Below are 10,089 nucleotides of genomic sequence, written 5' to 3' on the forward strand. Positions count from 1 at the left end.
AGGAATACTTATTAACCTGCGATATGCAGATGACACAACCTTGCTTGCCGAAAGTAAAGAGGACTTGAAACCCTTTGTAATGAAGATCAAGAATTGAAGGATTCAGTATGAATTACAATTCAATGTAAAGCAGATCAGAATCCTCACAACTGGACAAGTAGGAAACATCATGATAAATGGAGAAAACTTTGAAGTTCTTAAGGATGTTGTTTTGTATGAAGTCAGTTCTCTTGGATTAGATCAATTCTCATAGAATAATCAATTCTCAAGTAGCAGCAGTTCAAAGATCAAACAGTGCAATGCATTGGATGAGTGTATTGAACAAGACCTCGTTACAGCGTTGAAAAGCAATGATGTTACTTTGAATATATAAATATGTTTTTTTCAATTTTCCCAAAACTGAAAAGTCAATGATTTGAACTCACTAATGGCTCTGTGGGAGAAAATGAGTCAGTCTGCTTCCATCAATATTTACAACCTCAGATACACTATGGAGAAGTTACATTCTGTCCCAGAATTAAATCACTGTGTGTAGATCTAGATGAGAGTGAATCAAAAAGTATTGCTACTAGGGCTCCACCTCACACATGGATAGGTTTATTCCCCCAAAAAGTATGTTTCAACATGTATTTGCAATCAGTGGATGGCTTCAAATAAGTTCTTTCAATGGTACACTTAGCTTGGTTTAATTAGGGAAACTTAAAAAAAAAAGTCCAATCAAAACAGTAACTCCTGAGGGGATATATTGAGCCAGTTCAATCCAAGGCAGAGATATTCGCTAAGAAGGTTATATTAACTGCAGTTTGGGTATGACAAAGGGAAAATCTTAATAGATTTTCTTAAAGAATGACACGGAATGATCAGAGGAGCTTACTAGGAAAATATTTTAAGAAATTGAAACACATATTAGTGAGCAAAGCCAGGAAGGTCAGGTTCAGAATTTTTACCATCACAATAATTGATCTGTTCTCTCTTCAAGGACAGCAAGAGTTACCCTGTGAGGATCGCCTCTGGATGCTTTACCACACCTATAGTTTGTCTCGTTAGACTTAATGTTGTTCCCACAGCTCAAACGCTATTTCCAAGGAACATAATTTGAGTCCCTCAAGGATGCCAAAAGTTCAATGGTGTGAATGGAAGGGCAAAGGATTCTTTGGGAAAGATATATATGAAATCATCACCTTCAGAAGAGTATAGTCTTAGATGGAAGATATGCCAAGAGGCAATAACTTCACATTTAATAGTTATATTTGCAAAAGGATTATGTGATATTTATAACAATACTTTTGACATATCCTCATATATATACTTGTCCAATAATAAAGATAAAATTTAATGAAGCAGTATATCTGAAAATTACAATTTAGGTAACTACTAAATTGTACTATTGAGTCAGCTCTGACTCATCGGGACCCTCTGCACAACAGAACGAAACACTACTTGGTCCTGTGACATCCTCACAATTGTTCTTATGCCTGAGCCCGAAAATAGACTTCTGACATGGGAACAGCCCGTGGCACCTCATCTGAACTGTGTCTTAATTAAATTGAATTTTAAATATGTTATTGACACTCAGCAAAATATTTCACATATGAACTAAAATTTTCACTCCGCATGCTCTTTCTCCAATGGAGAGCATACTCCCTCGCTGTCTTAAGCGTTGTTTCAATCATTGTTAAAACTACAAGTGTTCCCGTAGAATGATGCCGTTGAACTCACTCAAGCTGTTTCTCCATTTGCACGTGGATTTTTGTTTACTTCATATGGCTTGTTAAAATATAGGCATATATGGCACCATAAGGCTTAGAAACACACATTAGAAACACACATGGCGCCTGAAGTACCAGCCTTCCAAAACCCTAACAAACTCTGCCTTGAAGCAAATCTTTGTAATGGAGTTGGTATATGTTGGGTACTTACTGAATAACTAGCACTTTCTACAATGAATTTCCATGTAGAGAAAAATGTTTATTAAAGAATAATGAAAATGTGATCATTTGAAGATTACACGATTGTACGTTTTCGAACTTACACCAACAAAACACCTTTTGCAGGAGGGATCGCTGGCTGCTGATGTTGTTTCAGAGTTGCCAGCACTGGGTAGTCATGGAAAACAACCTGCTTTAATGGGGCTTTCATTATTTTATGTTCTCTGCCGACGCTGTACTCAGCCTTTCCTGCACCTGGAGCAGATGCCCCTCACTCCCCATCTGCAGTAGGAAATAGCTGTTTGCAAGGTCATGATCATCGCCTCTGGAGTAGGGAATATGTTTCTTTCTTCTACAAAATATTAAAGCACTGTTGAAAGCTCCCTTCGGGGAGAAGAATCCGTTTTATGACACTCTGTGGCTTTTCCACCAAGTGTTCATGTGAAACCACTTCGCCTCTGACTCGCCAAAAACAATGTAAGTGTGCCAGAGAGAAAGGGTGCTCCGTCGCCTTTTCGATGGCCAGGTTTTGCAAATAGATCGCCAGATCTTTCTTCCCAGATGCCGCTGGGTGGACTTAAATGTCTAATCTTTTGTTTAGCCACAGAATGAGTTAAAGTGTTGTACTGCCCAGGGACTCCCATGTGAAACTATCTGGCCTTATTTAGCAATTGCCAACAGGAGTCTCAGAAACCAGCAGACGCAATTCTACCTGTTCTAAAAGGGTGCTATGTGTCAGACCGGAATTGATGGCAGTGAGTTTGGTTGTTTGGTTTTGGTTTTGCTTTATGGAACCGCCAGGTAGGTGATTCAAACCCACCGTCTGTTCCCTTGAACGATAAGGCTGTCCTTTCAAGCAATCATCCACAACCTCACAAACGCAAGGGAACAGCTCGGGCCTACACTGCTACCATGAGTCAGACCATCAATGGCCGTGAAGTGGGGTGGGGATGCTGACATGACTGCTTTCAGTTTGTTTGTGTCATTTTAGTGCTGTGTCCAAGTTGCTACAGAGACTGCATGGCTACATGAGACCATGAGTGGGATCATGAATATCAGGTGGCACAGCCAACTTAAATATCCATGTGACCTGAGGACCGTTCAAACAAGTGTCTGTTCAGGAAGGGCTGCCATTAGCTTCCCAGTTGTCTCTACCACTGGACTGGCATAGCCTGGAAAATAGCAACCAGGCCCTCATTCCATTAGCCACTTTATAGTTATTGGTTTATATCCCCCTGTGCTCCATTAACTTAAAAATTCAAGTTTGTCATTTCCTAATGCCTGCCACAGTGTCTGGCATATTTGTTTTTGTTTTATTGCCCTTGTTTTTTTGGTTGTTGGTTTTTAAACTCTCAGGTGAGTTGCCTTGAATATGTCACTGCAAACCCTTATTGCATATTCAGGTAAATCTTTTATGAGAAAAAGTATGACTGTGTGATTAATGTTAGTTTTCACAACTTTGATCAGCTTGGTTCCATCACAATTCAACTACAAGTTATTTTGAGATGATATTCTTATTGGAAGACTTTTATAATAGATCAAAAGGGGGGGCACTAAGGTACTTATTACAGAGGTGACTGCTAGGAAGCAATGCTCACTCCTAAGATTGGAAAAACAAAGAAAAGAAGCTGAAATTACTAATCTCTAACATTTGTGAGGGCTGGACAAATCCGAGAAGTGAGTGCTGGAACTAGGCGGAGATTCAGCTTGCGCTGTGAGTGTGGAGGACACTTCAAACGGAGTGACCTGCTAAAGGTAGAACGAGTGGCTACTGCAGGGTGAAGAAGAGTGGGTTCACTTTGACAGGAAAAGGAACCGGTGGAAGGGGGCAAGTCTCTTCCCCTGGCTCCAATATTCCAGCCACCATTGAAGAGAAGATTCATACTTCAATAATAATTTGCTTACTCAAAAAAGGGCTTCTGTCGTTAAGTGGCACACGTACGGCATCTCTATTGCTCTACGTGCGGAATCGACATCAAGAGATTTCGGAAGCGTAATTTTTGCTACCTGGGCTGCTAGTGATCGTTGGTCCTGGCGCCCTAAAAAAAGAAAATAAATAATTTGCTTACTCTATATGTCCCCTTTATAAGCCAATAAATTCTATTACTGTTTGGTCTCCATTAAATCCCTAATTCCTGGCATACAGCAAGGACGAATTGGACAAAATGAATGAAACTTCCACATGTATCCAATCTTCCTGGAAATTGGAGGTGTTGAAGAGGTAACGAAATGCTCCGCTCTAGAGAGAGTTAAGAGACATAGGAAACAACAGTCTAATTCTAGAGGATGACCCACAGGGTGTTGGGAATTATGTGCTGGTGTAATCATTAATTTATTCTAGACTTTACTATAACAGCATTTTACTTACATATTTTCTCCATTTTCTTTAAAATACTCCCATGTGCAACACAAAACTTAACTTTTCAAAAAGAAAATTTCATAAGATTCACAATCAGTCTCATTACATACAAAATAGATTCTGACCACGCTCCTTCTCTGATTTATAAATTCCATGAGCAAGTTCACTTGTAGGCTTGTTATTGGTAGTGTATGGAAATGCAGACTAAATACCAGGGCTTATTTCTAACACCCCTATCTTAAAATCCCATCACTACCATACTAGGGGTCCTTGAGCTCATTTCCGCCCATGGTAATGCCATGGCAGAACTTTATTCCATGAGTCTCCTGGCTGATATTTTTAAACTATATTTCCAGAGCGTTCCAGCCTTTAAATTAACAGAACAAATCTTTTATATTTGCACTACCCGGGAACTCCAAAATCTCACCAGCGTCTTCCAGCTCTACTTCTTAACAGAACCTTCTTTTTTAATGTCACTATGTCACCTTCACGTGCAGAGAGGGCACAAAGGGTTACATACTAGGCTGCCAACTGCCAGCTCAGCAGTTCTAACCCAGCTGCTACTCCCTAAGAGAAAGGTGAGTCTTGGAAACCTAAGGACAGCTCTCCTCTGTCCTAAGAGGCCACTATGAGTCAGAATTGACTTCATGATGGTAGGTATCATTTGGTTGTGTTGGTATACGACCTTCACCTCTAGATTCTACCTTTAGATGTAATCTAAAAACAAGAGCGTTTACTTTTTTAATTGATGAGTATTTCATAGAGAATAATATATTTGTGTGGGTATGAAGACAATAACAAGGACAGAATCGAAGAAGGCCAGGTATTGAATCATGTGGATTGGAATATATGGTTTACATGCATTTTTTCTTTACATGCTTTGTTTGAAATAAATGATTTACATGCACTATACACAAATACACAATTGATATATGTGTGTGTGTGTATATATATATGAATGGTTTTTGTGTGTATACATAGTATAAATAATTGTGTGTGTATGTGTGTATATATATGTACAAAAAAACAGAATCGCACTGGGCAGAGCAGAGCTTTCCTAGTACGCATCTCTCCTGCTAGACAAGCATCCCGCAACCCGCTCTGAGTTAGTGCACCCAGTGACATTACTTAGGAGTTTCTCTCTCATCACAGTGAATTTTTTCATAAAAACAATTTCACTCAAACCTCCTTTTTGGTTTTATTTTTTGTGATAGCTGATTTAAGAGAACAGTGTGGGGCTCTGAATATTTTTTCCTGCTCAGGAAACGTCCCACAGAAGCTGTTGTGATGCTGAGCATAGCTTACAAGACAGCCTATGGGAAAAATTTGAGTGTCTGAGTGGTTTTCTCACATTGATGACAAACCCTGTTCTGGAGGCCCGTCAGCTTCCTGAATGGATGAAAATGTCTACTACTTGTGCACTTGGAGTTCATTTCAACAGGTCAGACTGTTAATCAAGCTTTCGATTTAGAGGTTCTGGGAAGGTTCTATAACAGTGTGTGACATAAAAGGCCTGCTTAGTGGCAGACAGGGGACTGGTTTTGCCACCACACAATGGACCTGCTTACACAGCCATCTCAGTGCACCTGTTTTGGGCAAAAAACAGCATGCCTCTTGCCCTACCCACGTTACTCGCCTGACCTCACTTTGTGCAACTTCTTTTGGCTTCTGTGAACGCAGTGGGACATGAGAGGACAGTGACTCGCAACTGAGACGAGGTGCAGAGTAAAACCAGGGAGGGTCTCTCAGCCATCCAAAAAGATAAGTTCAGAAAATGTTTCCGAGAATGGAGTAGCAGATTTGAAAAATGTATTAGGTGTGATGGAGAGCACTTTGAAAGTAATAGGTTGTTTTGAAAGACTAAATTAAATACATAGCTTTTGGGGAAAATCCATTGTGGGGTTACCTTTATATACCATTAAGCCCATTTCTCCCAATATACTGAAGAGAAAAGAAGAAAATCAAATAACACAATACAGTTAGAAAATCTTGTCTTATTCAAAGATCAGCTAAATAGATAATATAGGAAAATATGAATAAAATTTAGGATATTTGAAGTACAAAAGGAGACTTAATAATAAGTGACACATTTTTTTAAGTAAATTTGGTCAAATTTCCAATTGGCCCACTTTAATTTTATTCTTGTTTCACCCCAAGTAATAATTTCCTTGAATAAATCAAAACGTGTTTTTAAAAAGAGACATGTAAAACATAAAAAAATCAATAAACATAATTTGAAATTTGCATGCTGTTTGACAAGAAATTGCAGTGCATTTGATTGTGCTCAACATTCATTGATATTATTTGGTCCATTAGCAGGTAGTAATAAAATACGGTTATGGGTTCTAATACCTGTTGCAAAGACTACAGAACTCATCATAATTAAAAGGTTTACCAATGAATTTAACAAGTTGTAATGCCAGTGAGAAATACTCAGACATGCATTGTTTATCAGGGAATGCTACTACATGCCCCAACGGGCATCCCACTCTGCTGTAAGCCTCAACCGAAAGACATTCAGTTCAAGCTCTGCGTAAACTTAGGTCCATGCACGAGTGCTCAGAGGCCCCCCACTCCACAAGCCAGTCTCCTGCACAAAAGCACTCAGCTTTACTTGGGAAGTCCATTACTCTTCCCATGCTCTGGCTCCTGATTCTATCACTGCTTCTCTGATGCTATAGGTAGCTGCTTTCTGGAACTAAGAGACTCACAGCACAGGCATCTCAGATGCAGGTGAGGACTCTGCTCTTGGCTCTTACTGACAATCAGAAGATCCCTGTTTCATGCCAATGAATCCTGTTAAACATTACCTGCAAGTGAATTCTATACTGTCTTCCCTTGACCCTCTTCCCAGACCCATGCAGGGAAAGGTGATTTTTGTTGGAGTTAGAGATTTTAGCTATAATGGCCACATTAAATAATTCATTGCCCCTGTAACTTTCTCAAAATTTCTCTTTAGTTATGATAAAAAGAAACTCTTATACACAATTTTAAAAGATGGATAAATAGCCGATATATTGAAGAAACCATTATACTATACCCAAATTTACTCTTCAATAGTTCCACCTAGGCTTTGGTCATTTATGGATATTAGTTGATAAATGTGTTGGGGAGGGGGAGGTATGTGTGTGTGAGAGAGACAGAGAGAGAGAATGTTATGGCTAAGCTACCTCTAAGGAAGTGAGCTATTTCTATGGAAGGGAAAGCCATTTAATTCCTAGAAAAACTTTGAAGTATAGAGTAAGATTTAATAAGTGTGTTAAATATAAATCAGTTTTGAGAATACAGATATTTGAAATGAACCACAAAGAAAATGTAAAAGATTTTCTCCAGTTTAATATTTCTGTTAAGAAAATTTATTATTTATGAAATAGCCAATTCTTAGTAATTTTCAAGCATTTTTCAGTCATCTTTAAACCACAGAAGGCTTATAGTACTTGTTTTAGGAAATTGTGTATGCTGAGAAAGCAGAGCTTAATGGGATTACCCAAAAAATGAATCGTGGCATTTATGTCTGCTTGTTTATTCTGTGTGACCACTAGCTAAACAATAAAGTCTCCACTCTGCTTTGACTTTCATCATATTTAGAGAAGCTCCTCTTAACTCCACATTCCTTTTTGACCAAATTAGAAGTTTAGAAAATAAACAAAGATCAATAAAAATCTAATTAAATTATAATCTGCATTATTTACCAAGATGAGTAAATCCAAGAGAATACCAAATATGTTAATCACAGAAAACCAGTGAAATTGCTTCTTCATTCCTTCAATTTGGCTATGTTATTTCCACATCGACACAGCACACATTGGGGTAGAGTGTTGGCAACGTTCTGATGCAACTGCAAGGAGCATATACCCAACAGAGAGCAGTCACTCCAGAAAGACTGCCTAGTGTTGTGTGGAGAATCCTGAGGCAAGCCTGCTGAAGTAAGTGTATGGCTGAGAGTACACAAATCAATGGTGTACTGGGGTCTGCAATTATTATGAGACAAACAGGTGTTTTAATTTATGATGCTCATCTCTGTGATAATTTTTGGCAAGCCTGGGATTTGAACCAAGAACTCTGGCCCACGTGGAGACGTGCATCTGCTATGTCCAGCAAAAGCCTGCTCATTACTCCTGTGGAAAACTGGCAAATGAAGAGAACTCAATTGAGGGTTTGGATACCTGCAGCAACACCTGTTTCTAGTCCAAACCCTCTAAACCAATTAGAAAGTTATTTTCTGCAGCCAATTAAGAATGTCTGCTGTACCCAAGGGGAAGACGGGTTATTCACTTCATGGAAACAGCATTTAAAGAGTGATGTGGTCATGTTGCCACTGTGCAATCAGAATATCTCATCTTTGATACTATGCATGCCTAAATATCATCCTGTTTCTAGCATTCAGAAAGAGAATGCTAGCCACACTCATGAGACAGGTGATACTGAAGAAACTAGCCAGTAGGGCACGTGGAGGCCAAGGGATGGCAAAATAAAGAAAATGCAGCTTTTCAGGCGCAATGCCAATCTTAATGGGGACCAAGAGCTGCATGTGACTACAGCTGAAGACACATAAAAAACACACTGATGCTTAATAAAAGTGGCAACAAAATTTCCAGATAGGCAGATCACAGATCTTACCTGGCAGCTCTCCATTCTCTGCTGGTGTTAGATAGCAAGTAAAGAGCATGGTTTCTTCCGCCATCTTGTCTGACTTTGAGGAAGTTTTTCCCACAACTAGGCCTCCATTATTTTGACTGACAATCCAAATTAGGTCAATATACACAATCAACCCTACTGTATTTACTGAATTAACTGACTACCCTTTCTATCAGCCCGCAACAGTTGTGCTTCTAAATAATATAAAACCTCTATGGTAGAGAAAAAGGCAATCTGGGCCATATTTTTAAACAAATCAGATTTTAATACATTCTATTATATGGAACACATAACTAATCTGAGAGGCAGTATCCTAAATGCCAAAAATCCCAAACTTTCTCTATATTGAAATCTTTAATGATCTTTAAAAAAAAACCTACTGAGGTTAGCCTCCAAGCGAACCTAGATATTTGGATTTAATTGTTACCGAGTACAACTCAGGCAGCCAGGTGTTTGGAAACTCTTCAGATTCACTTGCAGCACGATGCCACGCTAGGCAGACATAATATCTAGACCTTCCACATCCAAGACACCAGGAATGCCATGAAGCAGAGATTGCAGATGATAACACTGGATTACAGAGAGAAGGATGAAGAAGTAGATTGAACAGCCACTAGGAAAAGAAGCAGCTCCGTGAGGTGAGGCAGAAGGGTGAATTGTTGATTTCCTAGACGTAGCACAGACAGGTTGAGTTTTTCGGAGGTGGCGTTCAATTCTGACACTAGCCTGGCACTTCTATGGCTGGCAACAAGAAAAGTGAGTTCATCCCTAGTTTGTTCACCATCCGGAGTACCAGCAGAGTGGTAAGCCCCCACCTTTACCTACCCAGCTGTAAGTTACCTGTCCTCACTCGCCAGTAGTACAGCTTCTCTGCCTGAGTTCAGAGACTCACCTCCATGAACCAGGCACCCAGTGCACTACTGCCCAGGCTGGAAGTACGAGATCTATTCATCCTCATATCAGCAGAACAGGCAGGGTGTAGCCATCCATAAAGAGACAGGAATTCCTTCCAGAACCAAACACCTTGTGTCTGCCTGCCTTCTGTGCCAGAAATAATCCCCCCTCCCCCGCCCACCTATATACAAGAACTCTTACCTCAACCACGATTGGAGCTGGCATGAACTACTTTCAGATCAGGTGCGCTGGCCCCAAACACCATACAAG

At 39.7% G+C, this 10,089-nt stretch overlaps 1 non-coding gene across 1 annotated transcript; it reads left to right on the plus strand.

Annotated features, from left to right (window-relative positions):
* Window positions 1-3,836: 3,836 nt before the first annotated feature.
* LOC142437844 (U11 spliceosomal RNA) lies at window positions 3,837-3,970 on the plus strand. The gene has a single exon (XR_012782353.1). It is a non-coding gene; the product is annotated as a U11 spliceosomal RNA (small nuclear RNA).
* The last annotated feature ends 6,119 nt before the right edge of the window (window positions 3,971-10,089 follow it).

The sequence above is a fragment of the Tenrec ecaudatus genome, chromosome 1 (genome assembly GCF_050624435.1).
Source record: "Tenrec ecaudatus isolate mTenEca1 chromosome 1, mTenEca1.hap1, whole genome shotgun sequence".
NCBI lineage: Eukaryota > Metazoa > Chordata > Mammalia > Afrosoricida > Tenrecidae > Tenrec > Tenrec ecaudatus.